Source organism: Pseudorca crassidens, chromosome 2 (genome assembly GCF_039906515.1).
Source record: "Pseudorca crassidens isolate mPseCra1 chromosome 2, mPseCra1.hap1, whole genome shotgun sequence".
NCBI classification, from domain to species: Eukaryota; Metazoa; Chordata; class Mammalia; order Artiodactyla; family Delphinidae; genus Pseudorca; species Pseudorca crassidens.
In genome coordinates this window covers 142,722,887-142,742,957 of record NC_090297.1, presented here as the reverse complement: position 1 = coordinate 142,742,957, position 20,071 = coordinate 142,722,887, and the positions used below count along the sequence as shown (strand labels likewise).

The 20,071-nt window shown below is 43.2% G+C and overlaps 1 long non-coding RNA gene across 1 annotated transcript in view; it reads right to left on the bottom strand.

Moving 5' to 3' along the window:
• Positions 1-6,782: 6,782 nt before the first annotated feature.
• LOC137219833 (uncharacterized) overlaps positions 6,783-20,071 on the bottom strand; it is a 79,960-nt gene continuing 66,671 nt past the window's right edge. Inside the window, exons 3-4 of the long non-coding RNA XR_010941266.1 lie at positions 7,522-7,929; positions 6,783-7,151 (exon numbers count right to left, since the gene is read on the bottom strand). This is a non-coding gene — a long non-coding RNA (uncharacterized lncRNA). The remainder of the gene's footprint in view (positions 7,152-7,521; positions 7,930-20,071) is intronic.

The following is a 20,071-nucleotide window of genomic DNA, read 5'->3' as shown; positions in this document are numbered from 1 at the left end:
GTTAGAGTTTACATATGTGAAGCTTTTGAAAAGTTTGAGAACTGTTGAGGACCTCGGCTGCCCATTAGTACAGCAACTTCACAATCTATATGCTCTATAAACAAGTTTCTCAAAGCGTACTCTGCGTTCGTTCGTTCAAGAAATCTTCACTGAGCCCTTATCGTCCAAGGCATCATTCCAGACCCTGGAGAGTACAGCAGTGAAGAAAGCAGATAAAAGTGATTTTTCTCATGGAGTTTACCTTCCAGTGGACAAGACTAAAAACAAACAAAATAAATAAGTGGAATATATTTAGTTAGACGGTGGTAAATGCTATGGAGAAAAACAACCAGCGAAGGAGGAGAGGGAGTACCCTGGATGAAGGGGTGGAAAGAGGGCTATAATTTGCAATAAAGGGGTCAGGGGAGAGAAGAGTTAGTTGAAAATGTGTCATCTGAGCAAAGACCAGAAGGCAGAAATCTGGGAGGAGAGCCAACCAGGAAGAAGGAACTACAGTAGAACACGTCCTGAGGTTAGGGTGTGCCTGAGATGTTCAAGTTCCAACAAGAAGGCCAGTGTGGGCTGGGTAGAGTGAAAAGGGGAGTGAGTAGTAGGAGGGAGGTAGTAGGGACCCAAATCATTCAAGTCTCTCTCAGTAGGGACTTGAGCTTTTGCACTAGTGAGACGGGGACCCACTGGAGGATTTTGAGTAACTGAGTGACATATTCTAACTTACATTTTAATTCCAATTTATATTCTAACTTATATTTCACACTTGGCTGTTGTGTGAAAAATAGATGACACCAGGGCGATCAGTTAAGAGGGTACTGCAAAAATCCAAGTGAATACTGATGGTAGCAGATCACCCAGTAAAATGATAGAATGCCTACAAAGTTCAGAGTCAAACTTAGATCCACTAATCCACGATGGGGGTCCCCAGGACTCTGAAGTTTTCGCAAGTACTCCCCAGGTGTTGCTTAAGTATGCTAGAGTTTAGAAACCTTACTTCTATAATATGCCATTTATCAATTTATTGCCTCTCAGCTCCAAATTCATCCTTCACTGCCTGCTCTGCAAAAAACAGATCTGGGCCCTTTAAATATTTTTCCTTCACCAGCTGTCACAATGTTAAGCCTTGTCAGGAGAGAGCACTAGAGAGGCACTGCAGTAGGAAGAGGACGTCCCATCCCGGTTCTGGTGTTCTGGTTCAGCAGGCTCCTGCGACACCAGCATCTTCTCCACTGTCCCACTTCTGCACATGCAGGGTTTCCCCAGTAGCCAGTTCCTGTGGTACAGACACCTCCTCCAGCACGAGGGTCTTACAGCACATGTGGCTTTCCCAGCACACGGTTCCTGCTGGGTGGGCAGTTTCTTCAGTGCCAGACTCCTGCAGTACAGGCAGCTTTTCTAGCAGCCAGCTGCTGAAGTACAGGTGGCTTCTCAAGCATCCAGTGCCTTCAGTGCACGGCAGCCAGTCATACCGCACCTCGAGAAGCTTCCCCAGTCCCAGATAATTCCATACTAAGTGCCTTCAGAGAGACTCCACCTCTTGCACAACTTCCCCCGCATCCTAGAGAACAGATTTACAAGTTCCACAGGGCAAATTTCCAGCAAATTCCACTGATGCAGCTACTCCTCTTCCATCCATTGGGCCACAGCCACATCCAGTGGGCCGTTCTCCAACAATGTCCCTCAGTGCCTTGAGGGAGGGTGGAAGGAAGGGGCAGTAGTGGGGAGGTGATCTTCCTTGGGCTTTTGTCTCAGTCCTGGGTGTAATAGCTGCTCCTTATATCTGCTATTCCTATATCTTATTATTATTTTTTATTTATATTTTTTAAATTAATTTATTTAACCTATTTATTTTTGGCTGCATTGGGTCTTCATTGTGGTGTGCAAGCTTCTCATTGCGGTGGCTTCTCTTGTTGCGGAGCACGGGCTCTAGGCGCACGGGCTTCAGTAGTTGTGGCACATGGGCTCAGCAGTTGTGGCTCACGGGCTCTAGAACACAGGCTCAGTAATTGCAGCACACGGGCTTAGTTGCTCCGTGGCATGTGGGATCTTCCCGGACCAGGGCTTGAACCCGTGTCCCCTGCATTGGCAGGCAGATTCTTAACCACTGAGCCACCAGGGAAGCCCCCCTGTATCTTAGAATGCTCTTTACTTATTCCTAGCCAACACTAGGAATTATTATAACACAGTTAATAATTTTTATATTAACTCTTTCATGTTTAAATTATTCTATAGATTCTCTTTCCTGATTGGAACTTGACTGATATATACAGCATCACACATTTGGAAGGAAATTTAAAAATCCAGTCTCTAAACTGCCAAACCTGAACATTTGGAAATGGTTGAATAGTAGAGACAAACCTCCCAGTTTTCACCCAATTTCTTGGTAGAGTTTTGTGCATGGTAAATAATTATCTCTATTTGCCTCACTGCTGTTTGCCTTCAACTGAAGAACCTAAAACTCTCCAAACTGCTGGGATGCAGAGCCCAGTGGAGGACTTTTGCCTGAGGGGTAGGTAATGATGGACAAGCCCTTCAGGATATATATTGGGTTGGCCAAAAAGTTCGTTCGGGTTTTCCGTAACATCTTCTGGAAAACCTCAAACTTTTTGGCCAACCCAATAAATAATCCCTGAGCAGAATCAGGGACCTTCTGGAGGTTCCTCCAGTACCAGTATCCTCTCCACAAAGCAGATGCTTTTTTCTACTTTCCACCTGGCTACAACTGGAGAACCTGAGACCACTTGGATTAGGTAATATTACCTAACAATTACAAATTAAGCTTTTGAGTCAGATACACTTATCACTAACTAGCTCTATGGCCTTGGGCAGGTTACTTAACCTTTTCTGAGCCTCAGTTTATCATCCGTAAAATCTGCATAATAGTAGAACTGACTTCCTTTGGCCTGTTGTGAGGGATTAAATGAAATTGTCCATTTGGTAAAGAATTATGTACATGGTCGAGAATTTCACCTGGCACCCGTGAATGTGATGGTGGTTGTGTTTGCTGAAAAATGCAAAACTACATTCGTATTTGTCTGTTCCACCAATGTGCTGTCAAGTACAAGTCTGTTGTAACCCAGTTGAGTGACCAGTTTGGGTCTCAATAGTGAAGCTTGCGCCATTTCCAGGGGTGGCTTTTGCAGTGTCTGCGCTTTCCCCCTCAGCCTTGGTTCCTACTCTCATCACCAACTCCAGACCTGACAAGTCATCAAGAAATGTAGTAAGTCCCCTACATACGAACCTTCAAGTTGCAAACTTCAAAGATGTGAACGTGCGTTCACGTGTCCAATCACGTAAGTTAGTTCAAATGTCTGGCATATATTGTCACGTACGTGCATCCTCTACAAGTGGCTGTGTTTTTGTGTACTTTACTGTACCGTACTGTATAGAATACAGTAGTACAGTATCTTTATTTCAAGCCCAGGAAGTCTGGAAGTAAGTGTAAAACACCAGTAATGTAGCTGCTACTGCTAAGAAGCACCAGCTGTTGTACTACTGCACTACTGTACTTTTCAAGGTATTGTACTGTAAGATTAAAAATGGTTTCTTTAGTTTTTGCGTTTGTTTTTTAATGTATTATTGGTGTGAAAAATATTTTAAACCTATTACAGTACAGTACTATATATCCAATTGTGTTAGTTGGGTACCTAGTCTGACTTCGATGGACTTACGAACAAATTGGACTCAGGAACATGCTCTTGGAACAGAACTCATTCATATGTAGGGGAATTACTGTATCAATTCTTGAGACACATGTCCTCTAGAGACAATTTATCAGAAAAAATCCAGAAAGCACCCTTCCATAGAAAAAGAATGTGAGCCATGCATGTTACTTTAAATGTTCTACTAGCCATATTTTTTAAAGTAAAAATAAACAGGTAAAATGATTTTTAATAATTTGGTTTATTTAAACATATATATGCAATATGTATGTAAATTATCATTTATATAAAATGTAATATTGATTAAAATGTAATCAATATTTAAAATACTAGTGAGATAGCTCACATTCTTCTTTCTAGTCTTTGAAATTCAGTATGTATTGCACACTTACAACCATTCTCAAGTCAGACCAGCCACATCAAGTGCTCAAAAGCCACATGTGACAAGTAACCACCTTATTGGACAGAGTAGTTCTAGACCATCTAGCCCAGCCGCCTCATTTTTAGAAGAGGACACAGGGGCTCAAACAAGTTTTTTGAGTTGTTCTTTCTAAGTCACAAAATCAGGACTAGAATCCAAGGTAACTGACACCTGGGTTTAAACCCAACCCTGTCCTTTATTAGCTGTGTGACACAGGGCAACTTTCCTTACCTCCCTGAGCTTCAACTCCCTTTTCTATAAAATAGAAATAATAAATCCTCAAGAGTTGTGGTGAGGATTAAATAAGGGAATGGATGTAAAGCACTCAGCCCACAGCAAGCACTGGCTAAATGGAGTAATAAATTATCATAATGGACTTCACCAACCATACTGCCTGCCTTTCATCCAACCTCAGCCTAATCTAGCAGAAGACAGAGAAGGGGCAGCCCGCATTCCACACCACTCGCTTTGGATGTGGCCTTAGCCTAACCAGCAAAAGCAATGTCATGATACTACAAATGCCCATCAAAGCTTTAGCGCAGCTCTTCCGCTGTTTCCAAGTTAGACAATGGAAAGGTGATTTTCTTTTCAAGATTCCCTTTGTAAAAGAACCATGATGAATGTTTAAAATTTCATCGAGAAAAACAGTTATAGGGAGAAGGTCATTGTCGTTAAGTGCCACACCCATCCCAGTCCCTGGTGACCCTGAGGGCCCCTGGCTTCCCTGTTGACCCTCTTTGCCCAACCAGGAGCCACAATGGTTGCGCAAAAGGAGATAACGTCATTTGTTGACATTTCCCAGGTGACAACAAAGTCAAGCCTTCTTTTAGGGATCTGAGTCTTTGCATATAATTAGCCGATCAAATTACCCTCAGGGAATTGAGGCTTGACATTCCTCATTGTCTAGAGGAATTACAGCCTTCAGAGAAAGGGGTTGGAGACAACCACCAACCACCTTCTTTGGGCCTTTCTTCATTTAAGGTTCTCAAATGGAGCAGTAAATAAGGGAGGAACACAGGGCTCCAGGCTCTACTTCTCCTTTATCTTAAAAACTTACTTCCGGGGACATGTACTCTGGAAGTTAGAGCATAAACTTTCAAGTAACAGGTATCTTCAGACATCCTGCCATTTGTAAAATACTTGGCTAAAAATTATTATTATTATTTTTTGGCCTTGCCCTCAGTGAGGCTTGCGGGATCTGAGTTCCCAGACCAGGAATCAAACCCGGGCCCTCAGCAGTGAAAGCACGGAGTCCTAACCACTGGACCACCAGGGAATTCCCTAAAAATTATTTTTAAATTTCAAGAAATGTAAGATCTATTTTGGAAGAAAATATAGAAGAAATAGGTTTACATAATATAGATGGCAATATGATATAATATGTATCATATATGATACATATTATTGGTATATAATTATATCTATACAATTACTAATAGAGTATTTGATTATTAATTAAGAGAACTAAAGATCTTCTACCACAGTACTTAGGAAAGAAGAGGTATGAAATGACATTGCGCTGGAGGGGTGTTTTGTTTGTTTGTTTTCAACTTGTAAAATGTGATATATTTATAAATTACAGTGTATTCAGCTGTAAACAGGAAGGAAATTTTGACACAGGCTGTAAAGTGCATGAAACTTGAAGATATTATGCTAAGTGAAATAAAGCCAGTCTCAAAAAGAAAAATACACTACGATCCCACTCACATAGATACTTAGGGGAGTCCAATCTATATAGACAGAAAGAATGGCGGTTGCCAGGGGCTGGGAATTGGTGTAAACAGTTATTCTTTAATGGGTAAATGGATAAACAGAGGGTTTTTGCACGACAAAAGACATAGAGAAAAACTTTAGGGAGGAGGTAGCGTTTGAAACATCAGTTGAGTTTAAATGAGTTCCAAGGAAATTCCAGGGGAGTGTGTATAGAGGGGACTGGAAGTGAAGGTCAAAGGAAGGAAAGTTGGGGCATGTGTGGGAGATTGAGGTAAGGTTGATGGGAAGGGGGAGGTGAGAGCACATTGGAGAGGTGGGTTGTGCCCTGTTTGGTCAGTGGGTTGTTTTAGTACCCGCTCCATGCCCAGTCCTAAATTTGGCCATGGAGAGGGAGTTGTTTGCAAAGCCTCCACAAGACCCCTGCCCCAGCCTGAGTGCCAGGCTTCTGGGTACGGTCGCAGATTTTAATTTTCTGGTACCAGCCTTCACACTGGGAGACTTGTGACAGGGGACACCTGACCCTTCCTCTCACAGTTCCTGCCCGACAATGGAGTGATTTGACCTTGAAGTACAGAATCAATAGCAGGAACAAGAAGAATGAAGGTGAAGAGTGGGAGAAGATACATTGGAAGTTGTCTAAGAATCACTGCCACTAGGGTCTTGGGAATCTGAGAACTTTTAATAAGTGTCATCTTACTGCATTGACACCCTGGGCTTGGCTTACTGAAGAGCACATTACGCAGTGTCTGTGAAACCCAGGAACTAATGCACAGGCCTCCTCCACAAAACTAGAGGCAGTTTTAGCTGTATTGACTTTTAATTCACCCAGGGCATTTTGCCTCACACTTTATTGTACTGATAGCTGCTTTACCTGGTTTTGCAAAATAAATAACCATCACAGTAGCTGATCCTAATTACCTTTTGCCCTTTGGATACCTTATTTATGGCCCCTCAATTTTTTTTAAGTTAATTTTTATTGGAGTATAGTTGCTTTACAATATTGTGTTAGTTTCTGCTGTAGCCCCCTCTTTTAAATAACGTTTGCACTTTCAGACTTCTCTTTTCCTTCTTACAGAGTTTTTCTTAAGAGTCTAGCAGGATTCTTTAAAAAAGAAAATTTTAAAGCAAACTTATCCATTTAGTTGCCTTGGGCCTTAAAAATCCTCCCAATGAACCTTCTCTAATTCCCTGACAAACTTCTTTGCTATCTGTAAATGGTGCTGACAAAGGAAAATCAAATTAAGTTGTTAGCCCTGGAATTCCATCACCTGAGTGTGCTTGAGTGGCTTTTTCATCCTCGGACTGGGATCCTGCTTGAGCCATTAGCACTTTTCCTAAGAGTAGACAACTTTCTGAAGTTACACCTGAAACAGAAAAAGCTGGTGTCAGCCAAAGGCTGTCATTCGTCATGGGTTGTCTTTCCTTTTGCTAAAGAACTGAAATCAGATGAGTTGCTGACATCTGGTGGTTGCTAAGCAGAGTGTAAGCTCAGTCTTAGGAGGACTTCTACCTCAGATTACAATAAACTCCCCAGCCACCAATTTTTGGAGGCCTCCTCTTGAACTAAGAATGTTTTTATATCCAAAGGGAAAGCAAAGATGCAAACCAAGAAGCAAAGGAAACAATTGGCACCGAGAAGAGACATGTTGGCTACCAGAATGAAGGGTGAAAAGTCACCTTCCCTGGAAGCAACTTCCAGGATTTTGACAAAGATTGGACTTGGTCCCAACATACCTGATGAGTCATGGAAGGTGAATAACACAGGAGATTCCTTTTTGGTTGAAGGTAACATTTTTGTCGCAGCTGGAAATAATTCTGCTTCTATTCATTTTCCCTTTGTCACTCAAATATTTTAAAAAGCTCTCCATTTGTTGGAGGCCATAGACTGGAAAGTGTCTTCCAGAGCATTCTGAATTCTTCTACTCTTCTGTCTCTCAGCACATTGAGTGAGACCAGGAGCTGGTGGAAGTGTCCTGTGCCTCAGATCTTGCCCACAAAAGTTATTTGAACTCCATCTTCAGAGAAGTAACGTGGAATCTTTGCTCTGGATGGGACAAAGGCATCCACCAATGAGAGTCCCAGAGCCCGGAGGTATGTCAGTAACTCCAAAATTAAAGGTTGGAGAGGGAGGCTTCCCAAAAGCTGCAGGCAGAAAAGAGATGAGTTGCTCTTCAAAAATGCTATTTGATTTCGTCATAGCTCATCACTAAATAAACGTATTTTGTTCATTTATTTGCTTTCTTGGTTTTTGTGTTACCTACTCTTTTTTTTTTTTTTAATGGTGGACTTTGGTTCCACCAAATCTTCCAGTGATCTTTTTTTTAAAAAATTATTTATTTATGGCTGTGTCTGATCTTAGTGCGGCACGCAGGATCTTCACTGCGGCATGCGGGATCTTCCACTGTAGCTCATGGGCTCCTCTCTAGTTGTGGCGTGTGGGCTCCAGAGCACATGGGCTCAGTAGTTGTGGCACGCGGGCTTAGTTGCCCTGAGGCATGTGGGATCCTAGTTCCCCGACCAGGAATCGAACCCACATCCCCTGCATTGCAAGGTAGATTCTTAACCAGTGGACCACCAGGGAAGTCCCCGTGTTACCTACTCCTGATTTTGCCTTCTCTCCTCAACACTCCTGTCCCCTAAACCAGAAAGTAAACTTGAGAGCAGGAACTTTGCCTTGTTCACCATTTATATCCCCAGCATCTGAAACATTGTTTTTAGTACATGGTAAAATTCTCAAATATTTGTTCAATGAAAAGAATGACAACAAACTCCCACAGTTCCTCCTAAAATCAGCTGGGAGTCCCTACTTTACCTTCCTTTACTTTAGAAAGCCCACAGATGGTCATGTCCAGGGACACCATGGAAGTGCTATAATGACTCTATATTTGCCTCACTGATTGACAGTCTGCAGCAAAGGGCAAACACCCAGGGGCCAACCTGAGCACCTCCAAGGGTTCCTGGATGGTGACAGTGTTACCAGGAGTGAAGGCTGCGTTCACTGCAAGGCCTTCCAAATGCTCCAGAGAACTGGAGACAAATCTTTAGGGGCAAGTTTGAGTACATTGCAACATATGTTCTCGGTGCTAAGTTTCTCTCTGGGTATGCATGAGTCTGTAGGGGCTTGGGGGAAGTGTGTTGGAAAACTTTCCCTCTGTCTCCAACTAAATGGTTTCCTGAGGAAATGAGAAATGGAGGTGGGGTGGGTGGGAAGGAATGAAAAAATTCCAGTAAGGAAAAAAAAATGACTTTTTTTTCTTTGGAACAGGGTGAGTTATTGGCAGATCTGAAATTCTAGGATCTGTGTGTATTAGAAATACAAAAGGCTCTTTAAATTTTTTTTTTTTAATTTTAAACATGGGGTATGAGATGCTAGAGTGAACACTTGAAGGATAACACTTCTGAATTGAGGGGTTTGGGGAAGCTTGGCCCAGAGTGATCAGGACCCAGGGTTCCTGCCCCTCCCCACAGAGCCCGGCAGAGCAGGTACTTTCTGGTATCCATTAATATAGTTTACGGTTAAATTGCTGGACCCCATGTGGACTGAAAGGGCCTCTTTATCTTTAAACAAACAGATGAGGAAGGAGGATCTCCCCCACCCCAGCCTAGACCTGGATTTGTGAGGCCACACCATGGGTTTTTCCATTCCAGCTATCAATCTTCCCTTGTTTGTGGTTCCAGAGGAAAAAAGAGAAGTACAGGAGAAGGGAGGTGTAATCAGAAAGGTAACTCAGCTCTGTTTTAGCAGACCTTGAAATAAGTAACTTGGTCTGACTCTTCCTGAACATTGGGTGGAAACTGAGAGTATCAAGGATTTGTGGGGACTCTCTGAATCTCCCCCTGCCCAAAACACCACCATCGAGTTTCCTGTAACACTCAGGCTGGTGCTTGTGTGCAGGGTCCCTGCCTGTAGGCCACGTCTGAGGTTACAGCTTAGAGTGTCATCAACAACAACAGTCACAGGTGGAACAGAAAGCCTTTAATTAAGTGTCTTCTGCACATAGCACCCTGCTAGATGGTGTAGCAAAAAAATCACAGCCACAGCTCTGTCACCTTAGAGTTTATGGTCTAAGAATAACCTACTAGCCTTCTCAGGGAATATCGAGTATGCTAATGACAAGGTTATTTTTGCTTTGTTTTCTTTGTTTTTATCACAGTGCCATGTGGAGGGGAAGATCACAAGCTTTTGTGTCAGACAAACCGGGTTAGAATCCCAGTTCTGTAATTCATCATTGTGTGACCTTGCGCCAATTGTGGAAATTCTCTGGGCCTCTCTTTTCTCATCTATGAAATGCGGGTGAAAATAACTATCACATAGAGTTGTTGTCAGGATAAAATATCCATAACAAGTTTAACAAGGTGCCTGCCACATAGCAAATTTTCAATAAATGACTGCTATTGGTATTGGGTGTAGAAAACCAATTTGGTGAGGACCATCTACGTGTAAGACACTGTTAAGCTCTTTGCCTATATTCTTCATTTTTCCTCATACAAAGTCTAAGTGGTAAATGCTACTCTTATTCTTGTTTTATATACCTGAGGAAACTGAGGCACACACATCCATGATCACATAGTTAGTAATGGTGAACCCAAGTTGTCTGGTTCTAGACGCTTCCTCAGAAAGGAAGGTCTAGTGTTTGGACTAAATAGCTGAGCTGCCATTTTTGCCTAAAACACCTGAGTGGAAGATTTCATCACTATCCCTCTCATTTGCTGACACCACTCAGTGAACATCCAACATCAACTGGACTCTGTCTCCTTGGATGGGCCTCAGGCTCAACATGGACGGGTGACCTCTTAAGAACAGTTACCCTTGCCCTGGTCTCCCAACTGAAAACAAAAAAGGGGACGGTTACATAAAGTAATACTGACCTATATTCTTGACACTCTAAGTTGTTTCTGGTTCTCCAGAGCAAACACAGATGTTCACTAAGAGAGAAGCACAAACTAATGTTCGATTCACTCTTACCCCTCAGGTGCCCTGCCATAAGCCCAGCTGGGCTGAGATCAGTGGATATTGACTGATTTGGTTTTGCTACTCCTGTTCCCTCAGGGGAAGAACAGCTCTCTAAACATCAACCCAAACCAAACAAAACGAAACACACAGGCTAGACAAAAGTTTATAATTTCAGATTTTTATGGAAAAATTAAGTTTGCAAAAGGCTGGTTAGAGTAATTACAGATGAGTCCTTTAAAGAAATTGCTTACTTTTTAAATATTTAAACACCATCAAATAAGAGTATTGCTAAATGGGTTTCTGGAGACTAGTTTTAATGAACAAGTGATAAAATCTTATAAAATTTTCATTCCATACATATAATATTTGTATAGATAAAGTTTGACTCCGCAAGTAATTAAATACCAAGCCTTACAAGCTTGTTTTGCTAATTGGCTTAGGAGACATTGTTTCAAAATAAAAAACAAATCAGATTTTTTTCATCTGAATTAGCTATCTTATTACTAAAGTGTTACGGTTATTAGTTTTAAAATTGTTGTTTTATTTTTCTTTAAAGGATACTTTAAAAAATCTACTGACTAAATCTCTTCTGGAGCCATTAGCATCTGACAAACAAAAGCAGTGATTGGGGAATTCCCTGGCGGTCTAGTGGTTAGGACTCCTCGCTTTCACTGCCAAGGGCGAGGGTTCAATTCCAGGTCAGGGAACTAAGATCCTGTAAGCCATGTGGAGAGACCAAAAAAAGAAAGAAGTGACTGATAGCCAGGGTTATCGATGCTGTTTTAATACATGGCCCATTCCTTACAATGTCCCCAAACCACTCCATCATAGTTCCCCAGTAGGAGTCAGAAGTCCAGGTTCAAATACAGAACTATCACTGAATCATTTAGGGACAACCAAAACATTACTTAAATTACCCAGGCCTAGGTTTCCTATCTCCTGTAGATAATTGAACCATTTCCATAGGTTCCTCTGAGATGATGATGATGATAATGTTGATGGCAATGATGGTGATAATGATGGTGATGGTGCTGATAACGGTTGTGGTGATGATGATGATAATGTTGATGGCAACGATGGTGATGATGACAGCAGCTGCTGTTTACTGAGTCTTATCATATGCCAAAGGACTATTTTAAGCCTTTATCTTGAATTAACTCGCAACATACTTCTGGAAACCCTGGACCAGGGATCTCCTCCCAAATCCCTGTCCATTGTGCACTCTTGAGCAAAGAACACTGTGGCAGATTGCATTTTCAAAAAGTACCCTCAACAATATCTTTCATCCCACAGGCCCTTTGTACAATATGTTTTTGACACTTTTCGCATTAATAAGTGAGGTCTATGTTTCCTCCACTTGAATCTGCGTGGGTTGATAACTATGGCAGAAGTGGTTCCATGTGACTTCCAAGAATAGGTCATAAAATGCATAACAGCTCCTGCCTGGTTCTTTTTGAGATGCTTACCCTCGAACCCAGCCACGAGGCTGTGAGGATCTATGGCCACAGGGAGAAGCCCCGTGTAAATGCTACAGCTGCCAACCCCAGTGGGTTCCCCGCTACCAACATCAACTGCCAAGTGGGTGAGTGAGGGTGTCTTCAGAGACTCTAGTCCCCGGTCACGGAGTCACCTTCAAGTCTTACCAGTGGGGCTCTCAGACATCAAGGCTCTGTCCCTGTTCTGGGTCCATTCTGAATTTCTGATCCACAAAACTGGTGAACCTAACAAATCATTGGTTTTAGGTCTCTAAGTTTGGGGTGTTTTGTTATCAGCAATACAGGCTTTGCTCTCTGAGACCCTAGACAAGAGCCAGATCTAGGACCTCTTTGTTCCTACTCCTAATGTGTGGTGTCTGTGGCAAAATCAGACAGAGCCCCACGTACTGTATGTCTGAGCTTTTAAACGCTATAAATCAAGCTAACGAACTTTTTTAAAAAATAAATTTATTAATTTATTTATTTGTTTGTTTATCTATGGCTGTGTTGGGTCTTCATTGCTGTGCGCAGGCTTTCTCTAGTTGTGGTGAGCGGGGTCTACTCTTCGTTGTGGTGCGTGGGCTTCTCATTGCGGCGGCTTCTCTTGTTGCGGAGCACGGGCTCTAGGTGCGCTGGCTTCAGTAGTTGTGGCACGTGGGCTCAGTAGTTGTGGTTTGTGGGCTCTAGAGTAGTTGTAGCACAGGGGCTTAGTTGCTCGGCAGCATGTGGGATCTTCCCCGGCCAGGGCTCGAACCTGTGTCCCTTGCATTGGCAGGCAGATTCTTAACCACTGCGTCACCAGGGAAGCCCTAACAAACTATTAAGTAAAATATGCTCTGTCTTCCTACGTAAATATACCTTGATAACAACCTGAAAGATTCTAATTAAAAATTCCCATGCTCCTCAGAGCTTTGTCCTGGAACATGGGCTTCTGGGGCAATTGGCCACCAGCCTGTGGTCTGCCCACTTCCCTTCTCCATCCTCCATCTCCACCCTACACCGCAACACTGCAACCCCAGCTGAAATATCTAGTCCTCAGTTCTACATGCAAATGGCATGATCCCACCTCAGGGCAGGGGGCATGAGCGGGAGGACAGACACCTGCCAGCCTACCAAGGTGGAAGCCCACGCACGCCCTGGGGTACATGCCCTGGGGTAGTCTCAGGGCCATTTGAGCAGGAAGCTCCCAAGGAGGGTGTGGTCTTGGGATGGGCCCCACCTCTTGTCCCATGGGAAAGGGCACTGCCAGAGGAGGGCCAGAGCAGGGCCCTCTAGAGCACAGGGCCTAGGGCAGGGATCTCAGACAGCACTGCTCCTGGGCCTTCCCTCCGCAGCGGCTCAGAACTGAAGAGGCTGTAGTAGACATACCCAACCTGACTTCTTCCTGTAGCAGCACGGGAAGAGGAAAGAACGTGCGAGGGTTTCTGGAATCACTTTACTCCTTCACCAGAGGTTCTATCCCCACACCCATACCAGGCTCAGGAGAAGGATTGGAGGGACATTGTTAGATTGTGTCCAACGTCTCTTAGCCCTCGTTCTCTTGGACCTGTTTTTAAAGAGCACACACATCCTGCTGTGTTCTTCCATGCAGCTTTGCCATCAATAAAGCCAGGAAACATACTTTGATACCCGTTTGCCTCCTTACCTATAATTATCAGTTGGTTCGAACTAAAGAAGGGGAGCGGAGCTCTGGAGATTGAGGAGCACCCCAAATCTCCAACAACAAGCAACTCTCAAGAATTCACATCGTTGGCTCCCCTACCCTTGCCCCCTCCTGAACTACGAATTTCAGAGTCCCGAAGAGACAAGCAAACTGGAAGATCCTTCCAAGAATTATGCATCGGATGGGGAATGGGAAAGAAGCATCAATATCTGGATTTTTCTAAACCAGGGGTCCCCAACCCCCGGGGCTATGGACCGGAACTGGTCCGTGGCCTGTTAGGAAACAGGCTGCACAGCAGGAGGTGAGCGTTGGGTGAGTGAGCAAAGCTTCATCTGTATTTACAGCCATTCCCCATCACTCACATCACCGCCTGAGCTCCGCCTCCTGTCAGATCAGCGGTGGCATTAGATTCTCATAGGAGTGCGAACCCTACTGTGAACTGCGCATGCAAGGGATCTAGGTTCCTTATGAGAATCTAATGCCTGATGATCTGAGGGGGAGCTGAGGCGGTGATGCTAGCACTGGGGAACGGCTGCAAATACAGATTATCATCAGCAGAGAGGTTTGACTGCACAGAGACCATAATAAATCAATTGCTTGCAGACTCATATCAAAACCCTATCAGTGAGTAGCAAGTGATAATTAAGCTGCATCTTACGGAGTAGACTGGACATAAGCAACACACTTCGGGTGTCACTGTCTCCCATCACTCCCAGATGGGACCATCTAGTTGCAGGAAAACAAGCTCAGGGCTCCCCCTGATTTTGCATTATGGTGAGTTGTGTAATTATCTCATTATATATTACAATATAATAATAATAGAAATAAAGTGCACAGTAAATGTAATGTGCTTGAATCATCCTGAAACCATCCCCCACTCCCCGGTGCATGGAAAAATTGTCTTCCATGAAACCAATCCCTGGTGCCCAAAAGGTTGGGAACCACTGCTCTAAACTGTTTACCTCAGTTGTACATATTCTAAAATGTGAAGGTGTTAAGATGATGAAAAGATCGGGAATTGCTAAGGTGGAGGAACAGACTTACAAAGGAAAAAATGGAAAAGTATTTGGGGGATGGGGGCCAGATTAAGAATGGAGAACCAGAATCTCCAGCACATGCTATGGCTGTCCTTCAACAGCACTCCTGTTCACTACCATAAGGCCAGGAGGCAAGAGGGGAATAAAGAGCCTGGTCTATTCTGTTGGTGGGCCTCAGGAGAGCACAAGAAAATTCCACCAAGGATGAAATTTGGCTCACTGTCACCCTTTCTGTCACCAGCCCCATCACCACCAGACTTGCTCCCAAAGCAAATTCCAATTGACTAGTTAACTTGTGTGTGCATTATAAGTTACCGGAAGCAGGCATTGCCCAGCCTGAGCAATTTAGGTGGAAATTCAGCTGCATTATACTTATTAAAATTGTCAGATTACAGGGGCTTCCCTGGTGGTGCAGTCGTTGAGAATCTGCCTGCTAATGCAGGGGACACGGGTTCGAGCCCTGGTCTGGGAGGATCCCACATGCCGCGGAGCAACTAGGCCCGTGAGCCACAACTACTGAGCCTGCGCGTCTGGAGCCTGTGCTCCGCAACGAGAGAGGCTGTGACAGTGAGAGGCCCGCACACCGCGATGAAGAGTGGCCCCCGCTTGCCACAACTAGAGAAAGCCCTGGCACAGAAACGAAGACCCAACACAGCAAAAATAAATTAATTAATTAATAAACTCCTACTCCCAACATCTTCTTTAAAAAAAAAAAAATTGTCAGATTACAGAATTGTTTAAGTTAAGCTACATTATAAAGTTACAATAACAGTAGGGTCAAATTAATGTGCTGACATTAGTGAAAGAACTCGTTAGTTCTTTGCAAGTGATTAGCAAAATGATGTCCTAAATATGTACACATGTGTATAAATATACATTTCACATGAACATACATATCTGTAAGAGAAGTTGGGCTGTTTGTATGTTTTAGAACCCAAGCAGTAGGCAATGGAGAAACTAGTTTGCAAAGAGGTTTTCATTATTCACCACTGCTTTTAATGACTTGTATCCTGAAAACACCTTCTACTTAGACAGATGTGACCTGGCAGTGACCTTTGCTTAAACATTATTTTGGTTTTCTGGGAAATTTGTTTAACTGGTTTAGATTTTGAACAAGGGAGGCAACTGTGAACTCAAAACCAATTAAATGCTGAGCTGTTGAGAAACCCTGGCTCCCAAAGCTACAAAAAGACAGGACGGTGGGTGAAATGGAATTTGGGAAATTTCACTGCATTCAAGTCGGGAGGTTAATGGAAAGAACAGGAACCAGAAGAGAAGTCTCCTTGTGTAGGCTGTGCCACTTAGTAGCCATGTGACCTTGGACAAGTCACCTGACCTCTCTGAGCTCCCCTTTCCTCCTCCATAAAATTGTGATAGTAAGTCGGTCTTCCCTGCATCAACAAATGGTAGAAAAATGGTGAAATGGATGAAAAGTTCCTTTTTAAATACAAAATGTACAGTATTAGGCTCCATGCCTAATTTACTTGACATGTAATTTAATTTTCCCTGTGTGTTGTGTCTGAGGTTCTCTACCAGATTGTAAGTTCCATCCGCACAGGAAATAGGTGTACCATAGCACTGGCTCTGTCCATACTGGCATTCTATAACACCTATGAATAAATTCTTGTGAATGACTAGAGAATCAGGTATTTACTTTTTCACCCTTGAAACTTAAGCCCTGTTGGGGCACAAAGAATGTGTGCTCTTTAATAGAGGGCAAAGCAACCTATGTCATTGAGATAAACATCAAGCTGTTTTGGAACAATTACTGGTGACTTCCTCTGTCCCTTCCTGGAGATTCTTGGCTTGTTGTTTTGGTGGTGGTGGTTGTTTTAATCTTCTCTCCCTCTATTTTCCCTTCACTCTTCTCCTCTCATCTACACTCTGATGTTTCCCATCTCTCCCTTTTTCCTGTGGGCCCGTTAATGGCCTTCTGGGCTAGAAGGTTACTGCATCGTGCTCTAAAACCTCTGAAACCGTGGTGCTCAGACCAGCAGCCATGGCATCACCTGCAAGCTGTTGGCAATGCAGAATCTCATCAACCACTGTCCACCCCACGACAAGATCCTGAGTGATTGGTGTGCACATTAAAATTTGGGAAGCACTGCTCTACAGTGCGCACACACACACACACACACACACACACACACACACACAGAACTAGCTCTTTGCTAACTCACTGATCAAACTTAATTATTGTGGGCTGATTGTCAGTTTATCTTATTAGACCAGTTGTTTCTCTCTTCCTTAATTTGATTCTCTTGTTTATTTTGCTCCTCTCTAGCATCTCCTCATAAGGCCTGGGGATGGCAATTAAGTAGAAGCAGTATCAAAACTATTCTTTTTAGCAAGTTGGGTAAAAAGTTTAGTGAGGAAAGGGTTACGAAGCATATTCTTAAGAGGATTTTTGAGTTTTCGAGTGCAACCCAGATGTCAGCTGCCGTCACCCCATCACATGAGGTTTGGGTTAAATTAGCTCAAGCTGACTCTGCGGTGTCCTGCAGGAACCTGAACGCCCTCCTCAAGACTGCACATGCCCGAGGGCGGACCTCTCAGGACCACATCGACCTCCAAGCTTGTGTTCAATAAGCCCCTGACCTTACTCCTCTTTTTAGCCGGTTTCTCTCCTCTGGACTCCTCCCAAACGTGGACTTCGAAAGGCTGCTCTGCCCTTGATCTCTCTCCTCCCCAACAGTGGTACAAAAGGCATCGATGTTCAGAAGCCTTAACTGAAAGTTGGGAGACGGAGATGGTTTACACCCCAAGTAATTTAAAATGGCCACTTGGGCACATTTGTTCTTAAGTTCCTTCTCCAGGGCTCCACTTTGCAGATCCAGGTGCCTGCCTTGCTGCCTCATCCAGCCTCTTTCTTCTCTACCTCCCTCCCCTTGTCCCTCCCCCAAATTCAAGTTCCAGTTCTTATGTGTGACACTCCGGCAATTTTGTTCTGTTTTGCAGACATCTTTTAACCCATAACCTCAAGTTTTCAAATTGTTTTCCTGAACAAATTTTCTCCCCTACAAAGCCGCCTGGTTACAGGTGTTTCAATGATAATTTGGGGTGGGGGTGGGGGTTACTGAAGTATAGTTGATTTACAATATTATTTTAGTTTCAGGTGTACAGCATTGTGATTCAGTATTTTTACAGGTTATATGCCATTAAAAGTTATTACAAGATAATGGCTACAATTTCCTGTGCTATACAGTATATCCTTGCTGCTTACCTATTTTATACACAGGAGTTTGTGTCTCTTAATCCCATACCCCTAATTTGCCCCCTGCCCTTCTCTCTCCCCTATGGTAACCACTAGTTTGTTTTCTATATTTGTGAGTCTGTTTCTGTTTTGCATATACATTTGTTTGTACTATTTTTTAGATTCTACATATAAGCAATACTATATACTATTTGTCTTTGTCTGACTTATTTCATTAAGCATAATATCCACATTACTGCAAATGGCAGAATTTCATACTTTTCTGGCTAATATTCCATTATATACACACACACACATGCACACACACACACCCCTTATCTTCTTTATCCATTCGTCTGTTGATGGGCACTTGGGTTGCTTCTCTATCTTGGCTATTGTAAATAATGCTGCTATGAACATTGGAGCTCATGCATCTTTTCAAATTAGTGTTTTTGTTTTTTCCAGATATATACCCAGGAGTGGAATTGCTGGATCATATAGTAGTTTTAGTTTTAGTTTTTTGAAGAACCACCATACTGTTTTCTATAGTGGCTGTACCAATTTACATTCCCACCAACAGTGTAGGAGGGTTCCCTTTTCTCCACACCCTCTGCAGCATTTGTTATTTGTAGACTTTTTGATGACAGCCATTCTGATAGGTGTGAGGTGATATCTCATTGTTGTTTTGATTTGCATTTCTCTGATAATTAGTGATGTTGAGCATCTTTTCACAAACCTGTTGGCCTTCTATATGTCTTCTTTGGAAAAATGTCTATTCAGGTCTTCTGCCTATTTTTAATGTGGTTTTTTTTTTATATTGAGTTGTATGCACTGTTTATTTTGGATATTAACCCCTTGTCAGCCATATCATTTGCAAATATTTTCTCCCATTCTGTAAGTTGTCTTTTCATTTTGTCAATGATTTCCTTTGTTGTGCAAAAGCTTTTAAGTTTACCTGGGTCCCATTTGTTTATTTTTGCTTTTATTTCTTTTGACCTGGGAGATAGATTCAGAAAAATGTTGCTGTGGTCCTTCCCTCCCATGTCCTCCACCTGCCTTTTGTCTGTAGAAAAACTTCAGTCAAAAAATAAGTTTAATCAGAGAAGTGAGAAAATGCAGAAACAAAGGAAAACAGTCAAATGAGACCAAATAATAATAGTTTAGTCATTAAAGTCAAGGACCTTTAGTTCCTCCTCAAGGGCTACAGGTAAAATTCTGAGCCATGTCCTTCGAACTCTTTTGTAGATACTGAAGCCTCCACCAGGTGCAAGAAGTTAACTACGTGATGACCAGACTGTAGCCATGGCATAAGCTGCCACAATTCTGAGAACTGGCATCAAAGAAATGGGAACAAACCAACCCTGGAACTGAAGACAGACTGTACTTACTCAAGATGACACTGCTCAGACCACTGCATGATCAATTTCAAGATGACATCAGAGCTGACTGTACTATTTCTGCATGTAGCCCTCTCCCTCCACCTATAAAATCTCTTGCCCACTGATTGTCAGTGGGGGGAGTTGGCCTTTGGATATCAGTCGGCCCTCCCCCACCCCCGGTTGCCAGCCTCTGAAATAAACCAAACTTTCCTTTCCACCAGTCTTCCCTCTTTATTGGCTTTTGAGCAGCAAGCAGCCGGACCCCACTTTCGGTAACAAGGAAACCCATGGGCGCTAGTGAAGAGCAAATTTATCAAGTTCTTGTGAGTAAATGGCCTGTGTTGCCTGACTCTTGCCTGAAAAAACCAAAGACAAGAGTCTGGTTAAGGCTTCCTCTCATGACAAAGCAAGTAAGAGGGCCATGGGGGAGTAGGGGAGCAGCCAGCCCTTCTAGCTTTCAGTGGAGGAAGGATGCTAGGTTTTCCTGTGGATCAGGCTTGAATCATCAAAGGACCATGCCCAAGAGGACTCACCATGCCTGTCTTGAATGGCAGGGTGCGATAACTTTAGCAGAAAGAGGCTT